The sequence below is a fragment of the Myodes glareolus genome, chromosome 2 (genome assembly GCF_982192425.1).
Source record: "Myodes glareolus chromosome 2, mMyoGla1.1, whole genome shotgun sequence".
Lineage (NCBI taxonomy): Eukaryota > Metazoa > Chordata > Mammalia > Rodentia > Cricetidae > Myodes > Myodes glareolus.
In genome coordinates this window covers 94091131-94110893 of record NC_142027.1, presented here as the reverse complement: position 1 = coordinate 94110893, position 19763 = coordinate 94091131, and positions in this window count along the sequence as shown.

Below are 19763 nucleotides of genomic sequence, written 5' to 3'. Positions count from 1 at the left end.
TGCAAAATGCCTCTGTCAAATTGTAGTTTGTTAATTAATGTTACATCCTCTTATATGAAGATAGGTTCCCACTTAAGTGTGGGGTATAACACAAGCTTGCCTTTAAAATATATATACCACTAAAATTGATGCTGGCTCTGTTTTTATTTTATTTTTTTAAAGAATCATTATACGTCTGTAGTACTGCAGTACTTTCTGCTTTACTCAATAACTGATGTGATGCTCTGTTTGATTTTAGACTCAAATGAATGGGCTAGCTCCAGATGAACCTTCAGAGAGCAACGGCTGGGAAATCACAGTAGTTTATTGAAAACATAATGTCCTTTCCAAACTGAAAGCAGAAAAATACTGGCAAGAATAAGGAACAACCCAAAATGAAATAGTTCCAGTGTTGAAGTGCCTGGTTTCCTTTTACAGTTTTATTTGTAGAAATAATTACAATGCTGTTTGAAACCAGAACCAAGAACCCCTGGTAACCCCAGAGACTGTGCCTCCTTAAAGAAAATTGTTTGAAAACTGTTAACCAATATTAGGTGAGCACCATGCCCTCACATCTAGAAGCTGGGAAACTCTGAGATAGCAGAAGCAAACGAGAAGGGCTGGATATACAGTGACCTTTCTTCTCAGCAAACCATAGAATCTTTCTCTACATTTCAGGGCTGAAGTTGTGGAAGCAAGGTAGTAGGTGTGGTTGTCAGTAGTTAATGGCCTAATCCACAGGCATATGAGGTGTCTTAGGAAACAGCTTCCACTGATGGTGATCACATTACGGAGTGTGCCCGGGCATCATGGAACAGAGCACACATTGGATGCCTCTTGGAGGTACATATAGATAAGGTAATCACTTACTTCAACCAGACCATAATGGCCATTTTCCCTTAAAGTGAAAAAAAAAAAGTAGGGTCAATACTGGGGCCTATTGAGATTAAAAATAGGCAAGTGCTTACAGCAGACAAATATCTCTTAACTATTGAGCAGCATTTGAAAGAAATTGCCTCTGCTTCCTAAAGTCCTACTGAGTTAAAAAAAATCTGCATTAATTGTGTGCAGCTTGCTTCCCTGAGTTGTGCAGACAATCAGCAAATCTTTGTCAAGGTAAGTATATTTATTTGAGGCATGGTTTGTCAACATATGAATATTTCTTAAATCACCCATTATATTTTGTTAAAAAAATTAAAATTCGTACTTTGTACAACACATTGCAGGCCTCTAATCATATTTATGACAAAATCAAAGTTTCTATTTGTAATTTTTAGTTGTTTATGATGAACAGACTCAGAGTTGCCTTCCCCTGGGGCTTTGTAAGAGTAAGTCATTAAGTGTGAATGCTTAACTTAGATCAAGTCAGCTGATAACACAACAAAAGATTGTGTCTCATTTGTGTTGAACACTGATTTTCCTGTGCACGAAATGATTATGAAACTCTCTAAAATTCGAGAAACTTTGAGATGGATACTTTCTTAAATAAAAAGTATATTTAAGTGATTATTAATGCTATCTTGCTTTCTTTAATTTGGAGTTACCTTGACTTACTATTCTTTGGAATGTTGCCCTGATAAATAGCTTGGACCTTGATTTGATAGAAGTGTTTTTCTTAACACGGACCTTTTATGATGAAGGCACTTGGAAGCTCTTTGGGAAATGACATCACAGAACTGGTGTCCAACTATAGTGTATTATAAATATATTATGGAATTACTTTAATAGAAGGAACAGAGAGCTTGGTTGTCTGCATTATTTAGGTCAATTTTACTAATTTATTTTATAAACACAATGGCAAAATTTGGAGTTAAATTTAGCTAGCTTTTGGAGTTGAGTATCCACTGCCATTTCTGGTCGTTTTGTCTTTTGCTCTGATGCTGTGATGGCAGTCTCTTTTTAAAATTGAGATCCCATTGAACACTGAACATCAGAATTTCTGGATACATTTCATCTCTGCCCACTAGAAATTACAGTTCTTCAAATAGATCCTTTGATATTCCTTTGAAATTCTCTTTACTTATCCTCTTGCCAAGGAGCGTTAACTTTCTAACACTGAACACTAGACTGTAAATGACCCAATTCTCTATATTCTCCATTCCAATATGGAAGTTTATCTTAATCGATGTCTTTATGTGCACTTGTCTAGCCTTTGTCAATGCTTTTGAAGTTTAAAAAGACCCAGTTCGGGTTTGTATTAACAGAAATAAAAGGGGAAAATGTGCAGCGAGAGGGAAAAAAAGTTGCCTCCTAGTTCTCCGAGGCAACTGCTTGTGGAACACTGTAGATGCTGTGGGGAGCACCTCAGAAGGAAGGATTACTACCTGCAGTGAAGTTCTTAAAGGAAGCATGGCACTAAGGAAAAGCTTTCTTTCAAACTGTCCTTGCCTCATAGTGCACACTCAGTTCTCACTGATATTAATACAGTCAAGACTTTTTTTCTTTTTTCATAATCAAGTGATCAGTAGGTAAAATTAATGCCTAAGGTTTACCAAGGTAGGATTCTTACAGCTTACATGTAACTTAAAACGTTGTAAATAAAGATTTGGTATGGGGTAAGCAGCTATAAGATGATTAGGTCAGCAGTATGAGTAAAGACACTGGGTTCTCTAAATTTGCACGAACCCACTTAGGAATCCAACGGTACTGTGCGACTGAAGTCTAAATCACAAGCTCCTGTGTCAAGACTTATGGTAATTGTGTAATTTCCGTAGTTACCACAGGGACAGTAGGTACTCTCAGTTTCCTGACAGAATTCTAGGACGCTGTAGCCGTCTAGTGAAAACTAGGAAGGTGGTCACACCCCTCCTCTATATCTTTGTAATACATTTTCCAGACTTGCCCAAATGTCATCACTGCCAGGCTTGTAAGTCTCTTTTCTGGCCAATCTATAGATACTTAAAGGTTGGTCAGGGCTGAAGAGATGTCTCAGTGGTTAAGAACACTGACTGATCCTCCAAAGGAGCTGGGTTAAGTTCCCAGCACCCACCCGACAGCTCACAACTATCTGTAGCTCCAGTTGGAGGGAATCCAGAACCCACGGAAAAAACATCAAAACAATTTTTTAAAAATGGAAAGGTTGGACCAGCAAGGTAAGTCCTAGGTCATAATATGCACTGGAGACCTGGACCCATTTAGAACAGACATAGAAAGAAAGTGTGTGACTGTCAGACTGTGGACACTTTTGGGCAGGCAAGGAGAATTGGCATTTGCATACTAACATTCGAGGATTCCTCATACTTTATCTGTGAGCACAGGCTTGTTAGAACTTGGACTTCCTTTCTCTTTTGTTCAAGCCGGGGGTTGAAAGTGAGGCCTGTACATACCAAGACAATGCTGACTTTCACTTCTTGAAGACTGTTTCCTACTTGATGACTCTTAAGAATACAGTCACAATTTGCATCAACACTCCCACTGTTCCTTCACTAAGTCAAACCTGATGCCAACATCAGAAGGTCACTCTACGGATGTTATTGGAAGCATCTGGGGAGTTCACCTTTGAATTTGTTGGCCGTGTTGCTAGGGAAATGACAGGGATTGCTTGATCCACTATTCCAGAAATCTACCATCTCCTCAGAATGATCTCTCATTAAAATAAATACTACCAGCCACGCTCCTGAAAATATTGCTGTCTAACCCTTGAAGATGCTGCTGGGTGGGCAAGACTCATTCTTCAGCTCTGGGTAAAGTGTAGCTGTGGGTCACTCTAGGGGCATTTGAAAGGACATTTGCAGGACTAGAAACTAGCAAGGCAAAAAATGCAGTGTAACATTCAGCATTGTAGAAAACATTTGTCTAGCATCATGACCCTTATATTTCACAAATCTGAGTTCTCAGTTTGCTTCATGGAAGACTGTGTGTTTAATATTGCAAGACCTAGAAATGATTCCCATGTGTTACTTATTTACTCATTTTAACAGTAGTATGAAGTGTTCACCAGGAGCCAGGCGTATTAGGTACCTGGGTATTTTCCCGGGCCCTGACTATTAGTCAGTAACCTGGTCTGGGACTTTGCAGAATAGTACACATGCACATCTTGGAAGGTTCCACAAAGGAAATCAGTCTTTAGGTCATGCAAGTCTGGGTACTGCTCCCTAAAAACCATTCAGAGGTCCTAATGAGCAAGGATACCTGGCACTATTATAAAATGAGCTATTCCCACCACCACCACCAAAAAAAGAGATATCTGGGAGAATAAGGGGATACATGAAAATGCATTGGTAAACTATAAGAACTAATTTAGTTGGGTCCAAAGCTGTCACATATCCCCTTAAAAGCAGAAGAGGAAGTACAAAGTAAAACAGAGAGTCAAAGGTCATCAAGGGACTGTGTGGGCTTTTCAGGTAATGTGAACTCCAGCCTCCAACAATGGGAAGCTAATTCTATTAATGACTGGGTGGATTTGGAAGTAGATATCTACCCTACTTTAGCCTCAGGATGGCTGAAATTATGCTGTGGCTGAGGGAGACAAAGAGTTGGTTCTTTGAGAAAATCAATAAAATAGACAATCCTTTATCCAAACTAACAAAAAGGCAGAAAGAGAATATCCAAATTAAGTAAAACAGAAACGAAAAGGGCAACATAGCAACAGACATGGAGGAAATCCAGAGAATCATCAGGTCATATTTAGAAAACCTGTATTCCACAAAATTGAAAAACTTAAAGGAAATGGTCAATTTTCTGGATAAATATCACTTACCAAAATTAAATCAAGACAAGATAAGCAAATTAAATAGACCTATAACTGCTAAAGAATTAGAAATAAGGCAATATACAGCAAGCCAACAGCCAACATCAAACTAAATGGAAAGAAACGCAAAGCTATCCCACTGAAATAAAGGTTGCCCACTCTCTCCATATCTATTTAACATAGTGCTTAAGGTTCTAGCTAGAACAAGAAGACAACAAAAGGAGATCAAGGGAAAACAAATTGGAAAAGAAAAAGTCAAACTTTCACTATTTGCTGATACTATGATAGCTTACCTAAGTGGTACCAAAAATTCTACCAAGGAGCTTCTACAACTTATAAACACCTTCAGTATGTAGCAGGATAAAAGATCAGCTCAAAAATCAGTAGCTCTCCTTTACACAGATGATATGTGGGCTGAGAAAGAAATCAGAGAAACATCACCCTTCACAATAGCCACAAATAAAATATCTCTGAGTAACTCTAACCAAACACCTGGAAGACCTGTAAGACAAGAACTTTAAGTCTTTGTGAAGAAAAAAATTGAAAAAGACACCAGAAAATGGAACGATCTACCATGCTCTTGGGTAGGTAGAATTAACATAGTAAAAATGGTGATCTTACCAAAGCAATCTACAGACTCAATGCAATGCCTATCAAAATCCCAGCAAAATGCTTCACAGACCTAGAAAGAATAATAGTCAACTTCATATGGAAAAAAATCAAAAACACAGGATAGCCAAGACAATTCCGTACAATAAAAGAAGTTATGGAGGTATCACAATTCTTGACTTCAAGCACTGCAGAGCTACAGTACTGAAAACAGCCTGGTATTGGCATAAAAACAGACAGGAGGGCCAAATCGATCTGAATCAAAGACCCAGACACACCTATAAACACCTGATTTTTGACAAAGAAGCAAAAAGTATAAAATGGAAAAAGAAAAGTATAATCAGCAAATGATGCTGGCATAATTGGGTATCAACATGTAGAAGAATGAAAATAGATCCATATCTATCATCATGCACAAAACTCAAGTCCAAATGGATCAAAGACCTCAACATAAAACTAACCACACTGAACCTCATAAAAGAGTAAGTAGGAAGTACACTTGAACTATGAATTGCCACAGAAGACTACTTTCTAAATATAACCCCAGTAGCACAGTCTCTGAGAGAAACAATTAGTAAATGGGACCTCCCGAAACTGTGAAGCTTCTGTAAAGCAAAGGATATGGTCTACAAAACAAAAAAACAGCATATAGAATGGGAAGAGATCTTTACTAACCCCACATTGGACAGAGGGCTGATCTCCAAAATAAACAAAGAACTCAAGAAATTGGTCATCAAAAGAACAAATATAATAAAAAATAGACTACAGACCTAAACAGAGAACTCTCAACAGAGGAATCTAAAATGACTGAAAAACACTTAAGGAAATGAGCAATATCCTTAGCCATCAGAGAAATGCAAATCAAAAGACTCTGAGATTCCATCTTATATCTGTAAGAATGGCCAAGATCAAAAACACGGATGCCAACTTATGCTGGAGAGATTGTGGGGTAAAGGGAACACTCCTTCATTGCTGTGGGAATGCAAACTGGTACAACCGCTTTGTAAATCAGTATGGCAATTTCTCAGAAAATTAGGAAACAACCTACCTCAAGACACAACAATATCTCTTTTGGGTATATACCCAAAAGATGCTCAATCATACCACAAGGACATTTGCTCAATTATGTTCATAGAAGCATTATTTGTCATAGCCAGAACCTGGAAGCAGCCTAAATGTCCCTTGACTAAAGAATAGATAAGGAAAATGTATTACAATTACACAATGGAGCACTACACAGTGGTGACATCTTGAAAGTGGCAAATGCATGGATCTAGGAAGCATCTTATTGAGTAAGGTAATCTCTATCCAGAAAGACAAACATAATATGTATCCACTCATAAATGGCTTTTAGACAGAAAGCAAAGAAAACCCAGCCTACAATTCACAATCCCAGAGAACCTAGACAACAAAGAGGACCCTAAGAGAGGCATACATGGATCTAATCTATATGGGAAGTAGACAAAGATAAGATCTCCTGAGTATATTGGGAGTGTGGGGATTATGAAAGAGGGTAGAAGGGGAGGGTAGAGGAGAAAAATATACAGCTTAACAAAAACAATTTTTTAAGAATGAAATATGTTCTTCCTGAGTACTGTAGTTTGGCTATAGAAAGTGTCCTATAGGCCCACATATATAAGCCCTGGTTCCTATCTTAGAGCAACTGGGACATATAGAACTTTAGATAGCGTGGTTGAGTGGGAGGTTTTGTATAACTGGGCATTCCCTTGAAAAGAGTAGAGATTCATCAGCCCCCTGACTACCTATTTTTCTTTCCTATCACGATGAGCAGATTTGCTGCACCACAGGCTCCCGCTGTGCTCTACTACCCCCACGGAAGGCCCAGACGCAATGTGACTGACTAGTTATAAAACGCAACTGTTCAATTATTTTCTTTATAAACCGATCATCTAAGATATTTGTTTTAATGAAAGAAAGCTAATGTATTGAGAAACAAATGATCTTAATTTTTACAAAAGGTATGTAGACGTTCAGACTCACGGCTTCTGTCTAAGTGCACATTAGAATATGACCTTAACACACTGTGAACCAGTGCTCTTTGTTCTTCTTAGTTGCATTGTATTGAACATAGAACTGTCTTCAGCTGCACTGAATTATTTGAAGTGAAATCATGTCAAACAATGCAATATCCAAGCAGAGTCTAGTAAATTGACATCATGTGACAGGTCGAGGTTGGGTTTGAACATGAAGAGGATTGGTTTCCTAGAATTAACAGTTCAGACTTGAAATACTGAACTTTCATTTTCTCTTACATTTTAGGCTGAATTCTCATCTAACCGTGTACTTTTGCTGCATTTGAAGAATTAGAATCAACCTTTCTTTTCAAAGTGTCCAATTTTCCCATATTCCCACCCCTCCTTCATCCCAACCATCCCATTTCCCCAAGCTCTCCCCATCCTCCCCTTCTCCCTTCTCTTCCCCCATCTCCCCTTATCCCCACCTCACCCCCACCCCTGTGCTCCCAACCCCTGCCCCGCAATTTTGCCAACTTCCAATATCCAGGAGGAGAACTATATGTTTTTCTTTAGGTTCACCTTCTTATTTAGCTTATCTAGGATCACGAAATAGAGGCTCAATGTCCTTTATTATGGCTAGAATCCACTTACAAGTGAGTACATACCATATTCCTCGTTTTGGGTCTGGGTTTCCTCATTCAGTAAAGTGTTTTCTATTTCCATCCATTTGCATGCAAAATTCAAGATGTCATTGTTTTTTTACCGCTGAGTAGAACCGCTGTATATATGCCACACCTTCTTTATCCATTCTTCTATTGAGGGGCACCTAGGATATGGGAGCAGGAAAGTATATATCTTAATTAAGGGAACCATTATAGGGTTGGAAAGAGACTTGACTCTAGAGGTGTTCCCAGGTGTCCAAGGAGGTGTCCCCAGCTTGTTCCTTGAGCAGCAGAGGAAAGGGTGCCTGAACTGGTCTTGTCCTATAGCCACACTGAAGAATATCTTGCATATTACCATAGAACCTTCATCTGGTGATGGATGGAGATAGAGACAGAGACCCACATTGGAACACTGGACTGAGCTCCCAAGGTCCTAATGAGGAGCAGAAGAAGGGAGAACATGAGCAAGGAACTCAGGACCGCGAGGGGTGCATTCACCCACTGAGACGGTGGGACAGATCTAATGGGAGATCACCAAGGCCAGTTGGAATGGGACTGATGGAGCATGTGATCAAACCGGACTCTCTGAATGTGGCTGAAGGTGGAGGCTGACTGAGAAGCCAAGGACAATGGCGCTAGGCTTTGATTCTACTGCATGGACGGGCTTTGTGGGAGCCTTGTCTGTTTGGATGCTCACCTTCCTGGACCTGGGGGGAGCCGAGAGGACCTTGGACTTCCCATAGGGTAGGGAACCCTGACTGCTCTTTGACCTGGAGGAGGAGGGGGAGGGGGAGTGGGGAAAGGGGAGGGGAGGGAAGTGAGAGGAGCGGAGGAGGTGGAAATTTTTAATAAAAATAAATAAATAAATAAATAAAATAAAAAGTTTCACTCAAAAAAAAGTGTCCAATTTTACAGGCCACATGGTTGAGAAGGAAACACACGTATTTTCCATCTTCATCAACCCTGTGAAACAAATTCTTGAAGAGGTCAAGGTTTCAGTTTTGAAAATAAAAGAGTTGCTTATGAAAATCATGTGAAAAAGTGTACAACTTACTCTGTGCCAACAGAACTTTAACACTGATGTGTCTTTGGAGTCCCCCAAACAGTACCAATAAATCCAGGAGTGTGGATCTACAAAATAAGCCTGACTCATTGTGACTTACAGGGCATGATTGGGAAGACAGGGGCTAGAGATGTGGTTTGGATCACATAGTCATTGAACAGTTCATTTCTGGAGGTGGTATTTCAGCAATAGAGAAGCTGACTATGGAGACAGGGAAGTGTTTGCGGCTAGCTTTAGGATTTGTTGTGAGATTAGCAGTTACCCAGAACATTAGAAGACAGTAGACAACTCAGCATAGACAGAGTGATTTCATTTGTTGTCTGTCTACTTGAGAGCTGTCCATGGCTCGTCATTAATAAAGTCTCTGAATCTGGAGTCAAATGGTGGCATCTAGCTGGTGGTCTCATACTTTCAAAGACTTAAAACTTTTGTTTATGTGGACTGAGACAGCAATGCATTTAAATAAAAGCCCAGACTAACTTGCAGAACTCTTCATGCTTAATCCATCAGGGGTTCTTATTCTATATGTAAAGTTTTAAGTTTTATTTTAAAGATTTTTTTATCATTTTAAAATTTTGTATATATATGTACATACACACACATATACATACATACATACACACACACACATATACACATACCTGTGTATGAGTATATGCACATGGCTGGGACCAGAGTCATCTGATTCCCCTGGAGCTAGAGTTGCAAACAGCTGTTCGTCAGTCACACATTAAGGTGAAGTCTTGTGAGAAGTGTTTCCTCAGGGTCAGCACGAAGATCTGCAATTCAGAAGGGCTCAAGGTTGTGTCTTAAGCTGGCAGCCAAGCTGGTAGTGTGTGTGAGTCTCTCCTGTGTTACTGGTTTTGGCAGCATGAGAGTGGCAGTCTTTCAGGGTACATGGAAAGAAGTTGATGCTTGACAGAGAGCCCAGGAGAGGCCATTGTTGAAGGCATAGCCTCAGCAGAGGTGAAAACTCTAGGAGGGAAAAGGTCATAAAGCAAAGCTGAAGCATGCTATCATCTGATGGGGCTGGAGTCCCTGATGCTCCTGGAGAATGTGCAGCCTGGTTGCAGTGGAAAGCCCAGTATACTGGCAATGGCAGGGACATGTACTGTCTGTGACAGACGATGGCAGGTATGAAGCAGAGTGAACCTGAGGCCATGAGACGATCTGTGTGTCCTGCAGATGGTAGATCTGGGGAAGAGGAGCTGCCCGAGGCCTTGGAGCCCAGAAGACTAGGAGTGAATCCCAGCTGCAGGAAATTGGGCTGCAGGATTTGATGTAGCCTGTTGGATGTTGGTTTTGCTTTGCTTTGATCGTAACTATGCCCTGGTTCTTCTTGCTAGAAGAAGAAAGTAACTAGTTTTTAATTTCCAAAAACCCATAACTGAGAGACTTTGAACTTTTAAAGAGAGCATGAACTTTTAAGGTCTTGAAATTTTTAAAAAAATGGTGAGATTTTTAAAGTTATTTTTTATATTGTGATATTGACATATGATCTTGGTGACAAACAAGAAAGGGAAGGTGGAAGTTTAGTAATGTGTTCGTGAATCAAGGTGGCAAGGGGTCAGTGGTACTCGTTAGTTGCATCAACTTGAAACAAACTAAAGTCGTCTGGAAAAAGAGAACCTTAACTGGGCGGTTGCCTGCTTCAGATTACCTGTAGGTAAGTGTGGGGGGCATGTTTTCATCAATGGTTGATGCGAGAGCCCCAAGCCTACGGTAGGCAGTGCCAGCTCTGGCAAGCATATGGAAGCAAACTGAGCAAGTCATGGAAATCAAACCAGTCAGCAGTGTTCTGCCTTCATTTCTGCTTTAGTTTCTGCCCCCAGATTCCTGTCTTGAGTTTCTGCCCTGACTTTCCTTCATGAGGGATGATAATCTATAAATTTGAAGCTGAAAGTTAAAATAAACCCTTTCCTCTCCAACTTGCTTCCAGTAAGTGTGCTATCATACCAGTAGAAAACAAACTGAGACCATAGCCAAAGATGTAAAACTCTTCCATGGTCATTAGGAGGATTCATTTTTTGAAATGGCCATCCTGCCAAAAGCAATTTACAGATTCAAAGCCTATCAAAATTCCAATGCAGTTCTTCAAAGAAATTGAAACACAAATCATAGGAAGGAACAAAACACAGTATAGTCAAAACAATCCCGAATAACAACTCTGCTAAAAGTATTCCATCAATTATTTCAAGTTGGAGTGCAGAGTCACAGCAACAAAAAAGCAGTCTGTTACTGACATTTAAAAACAGACAGATTAATCAGCGGAGCAGAACTGAGGACCAGTATACAAGTCCAGGCTCCTATACTCATGTAAAGTTTTTAGGAACAGGCCACAAATATTCACAGGAGAAAAGTAAATGGTGTTGGTCAAACAGGATAAGTACATGTAAAAGGATGAAACTGCATTCTTATCTCTCATCCTACACTAAACTAAAATTTGAAATGGAACAAGGACCTCAACATAAGACGTGATAACCCTGATTCTTGATCCCAGCTTCCATCCAGAGGGCCATCGGAGGGGTGAGTTTGCTTCGGGCCCGCGGCAGGGGCCCAACGAGGAGGAGCTCGGATTTTCCCCGACCCCATAGAATCCCAGGTCACCCTGCACTGCTGGCTCCACCCTGCTAAGTTCCCCACCGCCAGCCATCCCAGCTTCCATCCAGAGGGCCATTGGAGGGGTGAGTTTGCTTCGGGCCCGCGGCAGGGGCCCGGTGGGGAGGAACTCGGACTTTCCCCGACCCCATAGACTCCCAGGTCACCCTGCATTGCTGGCTCCACCCTGCTAAGTTCTCCCGCCTGCCATCCCAGCTTCCATCCAGGTACAAATTCCTATATTTCTCCCTTCCCACTGGGGCCATAAAATTTCCCCAGCTCAGCTGCCTTGCACGCTGGGCCTGCTCTGTAGGCGCATCCCGGAAAGAGGGAGTGCCTGTGCTTCAGTAGCCTGCCTGAGGAAAGGTAGGCATTCTATCAGTGAATTCCCTGCCCAACAAGGGAACCTGACCCACTACCAGAAGTTCCAATAGAGAGCATTTGAACGAAGAGATGGGCAGACGCCAAGGCAAGACCTCCTCCAACAATCTGAAAAACAACATGAAAACACCAGATCCCAACAACCCTACAACAGAAGGACTTGAACACTCTAACCCAGAAGAAGTGGAAAAAAGTGCCATTATGAAAGCAATAGAGTCCCTTAAACAGGATATGAATAACTCCCTTAAAGAATTGGATGAGAAGTATAACAAAAAGTTTGAAGAAATGAGTATAGAAATGGATGAGAAATATAACAAAAAGTTTGAAGAAATAAGTAAATTCGTGAATGATACCCTGAGAAACCATGAAAAAACAGTCAAACAAGTAAAGGAAAGAGTCCAAGAATTGAAAACTGAAATGGAGGCAATGAAGAAAACACAAAACGAGAACCGGCTGGATATAGAAAACTTAGGTAAATGAACGGAGACTACAGAATCAAGCATAACCAATAGAATACAAGAGATAGAAGAACGAATCTCAGATTCTGAAGATACCATAGAGAAAATAAATGCTCTGGTCAAAGAAAACGGCAAATCTAACAAATTCTCTTCACAAAACATTCAGGAAATCTGGGACACAATAAAAAAACCAAATCTAAGAAGAATAGGGATTGAAGAAGGAGAAGAACTGCAGATCAAAGGCCCAGAAAATATATTTAACAAAATTATAGAAGAAAACTTTCCCAATCTAAAGAATGATATTCCTATGAAGATTCAAGAAGCATACAGAACGCCGAATAGACTGAATCCAAAAAAAAAGTCCCCTCGCCATATAATAATCAAAACACAAAACATTCAGATTAAAGAAAGAATATCAAGAGCTGCAAAGGAAAAAGGTCAAGTGACTTATAAAGGTAAACCTATCAAGCTTACACCAGACTTCTCTATGGAAACCATGAAAGCCAGGAGATCCTGGATAGAGGTACTGCAGAAACTAAGAGACCATGGATGCAAACCCAGACTACTATACCCAGCCAAGCTATCGTTCACTATCAACAGAGAAAACAAAATATTCCAGGATAAAAATAAATTTAAACAATTCGTAGCCACAAATCCAGCCTTACAGAAAGTAATAAAAGGAAAATCGCAACCCAAGGAATCCAACATTGCCATCACTGCCTACAATAACCCAGACATCTAGCGACCCTTCACAACCACAACTCAAAGAAGAGAAACACACAAACTCTACTACACACACACACACACACACACAAATAATAAATGGAAACAACAACCACTGGTCATTAATATCACTTAATATTAATGGACTCAACTCACCTATAAAAAGGCACAGACTTAGAGACTTGATAAGAAAACAGGATCCAACATTCTGCTGTTTACAAGAAACACACCTCAACCACAAAGATAGACATCTACTCAGAGTAAAGGGTTGGGAAAAGGTTTTCCAAGCAAACGGACCTAAGGAACAAGCTGGTGTGGCCATTCTAATATCTAACAAAATTGACTTCAAACTAAAATCAATCAGAAGAGATGGAGATGGACATTTCATACTCATAACAGGAACAATTAATCAGGAGGAAGTCTCAATCCTGAATATCTATGCCCCTAATATAAAAGCACCCACTTATGTAAAAGAAAAGCTTTTAGAACTCAAGGCAGTTATCAAACCACACACACTAATAGTAGGAGACTTCAACTCACCTCTCTCACCAATGGACAGGTCAATCAAACAGAAACTCAACAGAGAAATAAGAGAATTGCTAGAGGTAATGAATCAAATTGACTTAACAGATATCTATAGAACATTCTACCCAAAAAGGAAAGAATATACCTTCTTCTCTGCAGCACATGGAACCTTCTCGAAAATTGACCACATACTCGGTAACAAAGCAAACTTACACAGATACAAAAAAATATTAGTAATCACCTGTGTCTTGTCAGATCACCACGGAATAAAGTTAGAATTCAATAACAATTCGAATACCAGAAAGCCTACAAATGCGTGGAAGTTGAACAGTCAACTACTGAATCATCCCTGGGTCAAGGAAGAAATAAAGAAAGAAATTAAAGTCTTCCTTGAATTTAATGAAAATAAAGACACAACATACTCAAACCTATGGGACACAATGAAAGCAATGCTAAGAGGAAAGTTCATAGCACTAAGTGCCCAATTAAAGAAAATGGAGAAAGCACACATTGGAGACTTAACAGCACACCTAAAAGCTGTGGAAAAAAAAAGAAGCAGACTCTCCCAGGAGGAGTAGAAGATTGGAAATAATCAAACTGAGGGCTGAAATCAACAAAATAGAAACACAGAAAACAATCCAAAAAATCAACAAAACAAAAAGTTGGTTCTTGGAGAAAATCAACAAGATTGACAAACCCCTAGCCAAACTAATCAAACGGCAGAGAGAGAACACTTAAATTAATAAGATCAGAAATGAAAAGGGGGACATAACAACAGACACAGTGGAAATTCAGAGAATCATTAGATCTTACTACGAGAGTTTATATGCCACAAAGTTGGAAAATGTACAAGAAATGGATTGGTTTTTAGATAAACACCATTTACCAAAGTTAAATCAAGACCAGGTGAACAATCTAAATGGACCTGTTAGTCGCGAAGAATTAGAAGCTGTTATCAAAAACCTTCCGACCAAAAAAAGCCCAGGACCAGATGGTTTCAATGCAGAATTCTACCAGAACTTCCAGGAAGAGCTAATACCTATACTCCTTAATGTATTTCACAATATAGAAACAGAAGAATCATTGCCAAGCTCTTTTTATGAAGCTACAGTTACCCTGATACCAAAACCACACAAAGACACAACCAAGAAAGAGAATTACAGACCAATCTCACTCATGAACATTGACGCTAAAATACTCAATAAAATACTGGCAAACCGAATCCAAGAATACATTAGAAAAATTATCCATTATGATCAAGTGGGCTTCATCCCAGAGATGCAGGGCTGGTTCAACATACACAAATCTATCAATGTAATCCATCATATAAATAAACTGAAAGAAAAAAACCATATGATCATGTCATTGGATGCTGAAAAAGCATTTGACAAAATTCAACACCCCTTTATGATATAGGTGTTGGAGAGATTGGGTATACGAGGATCATACCTAAATATAATAAAAGCAATATATAGTAAGCCGACAGCTAACATCAAATTGAACGGAGAGAAACTCAAAGCCATTCCACTAAAATCAGGAACGCGACAAGGCTGTCCACTCTCTCCATACCTCTTCAATATAGTGCTTGAAGTTCTAGCAATAGCAATAAGACAACATAAGGGGATCAAGGGGATTCGAGTTGGAAAGGATGAAGTTAAACTTTCGTCATTTGCAGACGATATGATAGTGTACATAAGCGACCCCAAAAACTCTACCAAAGAACTTCTGCAATTGATAAACACCTTTAGTAATGTGGCAGGATACAAGATCAACTCCAAAAAATCGGTTGCCTTACTATACACAAAGGATAAAGAAGCAGAGAGGGAAATCAGAGAAACGTCACCTTTCATGATAGCCACAAATAGCATAAAATATCTTGGGGTAACTCTAACCAAGGAAGTGAAAGACCTATTTGACAAGAACTTTAAGTTCTTGAAGAAAGAAATTGAGGACGATACCAGAAAATGGAAAGACCTCCCCTGCTCTTGGATTGGGAGAATCAACATAGTAAAAATGGCAATTCTACCAAAAGCAATCTATAGATTCAACGCAATTCCCATCAAAATTCCATCAAACTTCTTCACAGACCTTGGGAGAACAATAATCAAGTTTATATGGAAAAACAAAAAACCCAGGATAGCCAAAACAATCTTATACAATAAAGGAACTTCTGGAGGCATTACCATCCCTGACTTCAAACTCTATTACAGAGCAACAGTATTGAAAACAGCTTGGTATTGGCATAACAACAGAGAAGTCGACCTATGGAATCGAATAGAAGACTTGGGTATTAACCCACAAACGTATGAACACCTGATATTTGACAAGGGAGCTAAAGGTATACAATGGAAGAAGGAAAGCATCTTTAACAAATGGTGCTGGCATAACTGGATGTCAACCTGTAGAAGAATGAAAATAGATCCATATCTATCACCATGCACAAAACTCAGGTCCAAATGGATTAAAGACATCAACATTAATCTGTTCACTTTGAACCTGATAGAAAGAAAGTGGGAAGTAGTCTACAAGATATAGGCACAGGAGACCACTTCCTAAACAGAACCCCAGGAGTGCAGACAAGAAGAGAAGCAATGAATAAATGGGACCTACTGAAACTGAGAAGCTTCTGTAAAGCAAAGGACACTGTCAGTAAGACCAAAAGGCTACCTTCCGACTGGGAGAAGATCTTCACAAACCCCTCATCAGACAAAGGTCTGATCTCCAAAATATACAAAGAACTCAAGAAACTAGACACTAAAACTCTAATTAACCCAATTAAAAAATGGGGTACTGAACTGAACAGAGAATTCACAACAGATGAACTTCGAATGGCCAACTCAAGAAACTAGACACTAAACTCTAATTAACCCAATTAAAAAATGGGGTACTGAACTGAACAGAGAATTCACAACAGATGAACTTCGAATGGCCAAAAGGCACTGAAGGTCATGCTTAACCTCCTTAGTGATCAGGGAAATGCAAATCAAAACAACTTTGAGATATCATCTTACACCTGTCAGAATAGCCAAACTCAAAAACACCAATGATAGCCTATGCTGGAGAGGATGTGGAATGAGGGGAACACTCATCCATTGTTGGTGGGAATGCAAACTTGTGCAGCCATTGTGGAAATCAGTGTGGCGGTTTCTCAGGAAACTGGGAGTCAACCTCCCTCAGGACCCAGCAATTCCACTCTTGGGAATATACCCAAGAGATGCCCTATCATACTACAAAAGCATTTGTTCAACTATGTTCATAGCTGCACTATTTGTAATAGCCAGAACCTGGAAACAACCTAGGTGCCCCTCAATAGAAGAATGGTTAATAAAGGTGTGGAACATATACACATTAGAGTTCTACTCAGCGGTAAAAAACAATGATATCTTGAATTTTGCATGCAAATGGATGGAAATAGAAAACGCTTTACTGAGTGAGGTAAGCCAGACCCAAAAAGAGGAATATGGTATGTATTCACTCATATGTGGATTCTAACCATAATTAAAGGTCTTTGAGCCTATTATTCGTGATCCTAGAGAAGCTAAATAAGAAGGTGAACCTGATGAAAATCATGTAGCTATCTGCCTGGAGATTGGAAATAGACAAGAGTCCCAGGTAACCTCGGGTGCATGGGGGTGGGGTGGGAGGGTTGTTGGAAGGGGAGAGGGTTAGAGAGAAGGAAGTAGGGGAGGAATGGGGAAAGCTAGGTGGACTGGGATGGGGGGAGGGAAGAAGGATGGATATGGGATCAGGGAAGAATATATTTCAACTAAGGGAGTCATTTTAGGGTTTACAGGATACTTGATTTTAAATGGGATCCCAGGTCCACGGAGAGATCCCCAGATTGTTCTCTGGACAGAAAAGAGGGTGCCTGAAACAGCCTAGGCCCATAACCATACTGATGAATATTTTGCTTATCACCATAGAACCTTCATCTGGCGATGGATGGAGATAGAGACAGAGACAGAGACCCACATCGGAACACTGGACTTAATTCCCTAGGTTCAAACGAGAAGCGGAAGGAAAGAGAACGTGAGCAAAGAAGGCAAGATCAGAGAGAACTTTCATCTGACGATGGAAGGCGATACAGACGGAGACCCACATTGGAGCACCGGACTGAGCCCCCCAAGGTCCAATTGAGGAGCAGAAGGAGGAAGAACATGAAAAAGGAAATAAGGACTGTGAGGGATGCAATCACTCACTGATACAAGGGGACGGATCTAATGAGAGTTTACCAAGGCCAGTTGGACTGGGACTGAACGAGGACGCAATCCAACCAGATTCTCTGAATGTGGCCGGATTCTCTGAATGTGGCTGGCCCGGAGTCTTTCTGAAAAACCATTGACAATGGCACTGGGACTTGTTTCCTCTGCATATACTGGATTTTGCGGATCCAGTCCGTCTGGACATTCACCTTCCTGGACCTGGAGGGAGGGGGGAGGAACTTGAACTTCCCACTGGGCAGGAAACCCTGATTGCTCTTAGGGATGGAGAGGGAGGAGGAGAGGGAGTGGGGGGAGTGGGAGAGTGGTGGGAGGAAGGGCGGAAATGGAAACTTTTATAATTTAATAAAATTACTAAAAAAAAAAAAACCCTGAATCTCATAGAATACAAACAACTCTGAACCCTATGAGCTGCAGCAATGAGTACTCAACAATGCTTAGTCTGACAACAGATGCCCACAATGCTATATATAGTACCATGCGCGTTATGGGAATTAGCACCCAGGTAACCTTGGCCCTGCCCTTTGGGAACAGTGGCACTGTGCATCATCCCTCTGTGTATGGCAGACAGTGCTTTGTCTCTTTAAGAGACAAGCCCTGCCTACTCCTGCTCTCTTCCTTTCTGCCATTTTCTTTTAGAAGGCAACTTTCTGCCTCTATCTCGTTCTCCTTTTTCTCTTCCTTTCTCTCTCTCTCCCCCCCCCCTCCCCCATCCCTTCCCCATTCCCTTTATCTCAGTAAACTCCACACTCAAACTCTGTCAGCATAGCATATTTGTCTCCCTTACCCACCTAGGTCCCAACTCGTGCCATGATCATAACAAGGGAACGAATCAAACTCTTTCTGAATGTATTTAAAGCCCGCTCTACAAGACAGTGCACGTGCTATGTATATACTGTTGACTGGGCCAAAACCTCATGGTTGGTTAAGGTCATAGACCCTAGGGGGAAAACCTATGTTATTCTGCTCAATTTGACATAGTATTAGACTGTCTCTTTTTTTCCTTTTTTTTCTTTTTTTCTTTGAAAGTAATTTTATTAAATTTTAAAAGTTTCCATTTCCGCCCCTCCTCCCAACACCCTCCCACTTCCCCCACTCCCTCCTAGGTGCCCCTCAATAGAAGAATGGTTAAAAAAGGTGTGGAACATATACACATTAGAGTTTTACTCAGCGGTAAAAAACATAGACTGTCTCTTAAGTCCTTATGCTTATACCCATAAGTTAGTGGTACAAACCTCATCAGAGAAACTTATTTTGAAGTAGATGGCTATTAATAGAGATACACAACTGGTCAATACACAGAGAATATGAGACTATGGAGTGCTCAGCTCTTACTGGTACATCTATATCACACTCCTCCTCAAGGCTCAGAAATCACAGAAAGATGCAATAAAAGACTACAGGAGTCAGAGTGAGTAGATGTCCCTAATAGTGAAATAGTATCGCTCTTGACATCCTGTCAGACTCATGAGATCATAATGTCTTGACTGCTTGCTTAAGACCTGTACAAGACAAAGCCAGCCTAATTATCAGCATGGGACTCATAAAGCCCTGTTCCTATCCCTGGAGCTATTGGAATTGGTGTCTGCTGGGAGAGAGAGAGTAAGCTTTCTCCCAGTACCCCAGGGGATGATCGTTGGCCCCTGCTCACACAGGCAACACTTAAGGACTCAGTGTGGTTTAAAAGGAAAAAAAAACATGAAGTGGAACTGAGTAAGGAGTGGGAGGGAGAGGAGAGTAATTGAAAGAAGGGAGAGGTGGGTAGTTTTGATCAAAAACTTTAGACGTGTGTTTGAAGTTCTCAAACAATAAAAAAAATAAAAATTAGAAGCTTTATAATAGATAATTACTGAAATTAAAATTGGCTCATTTTTGTATT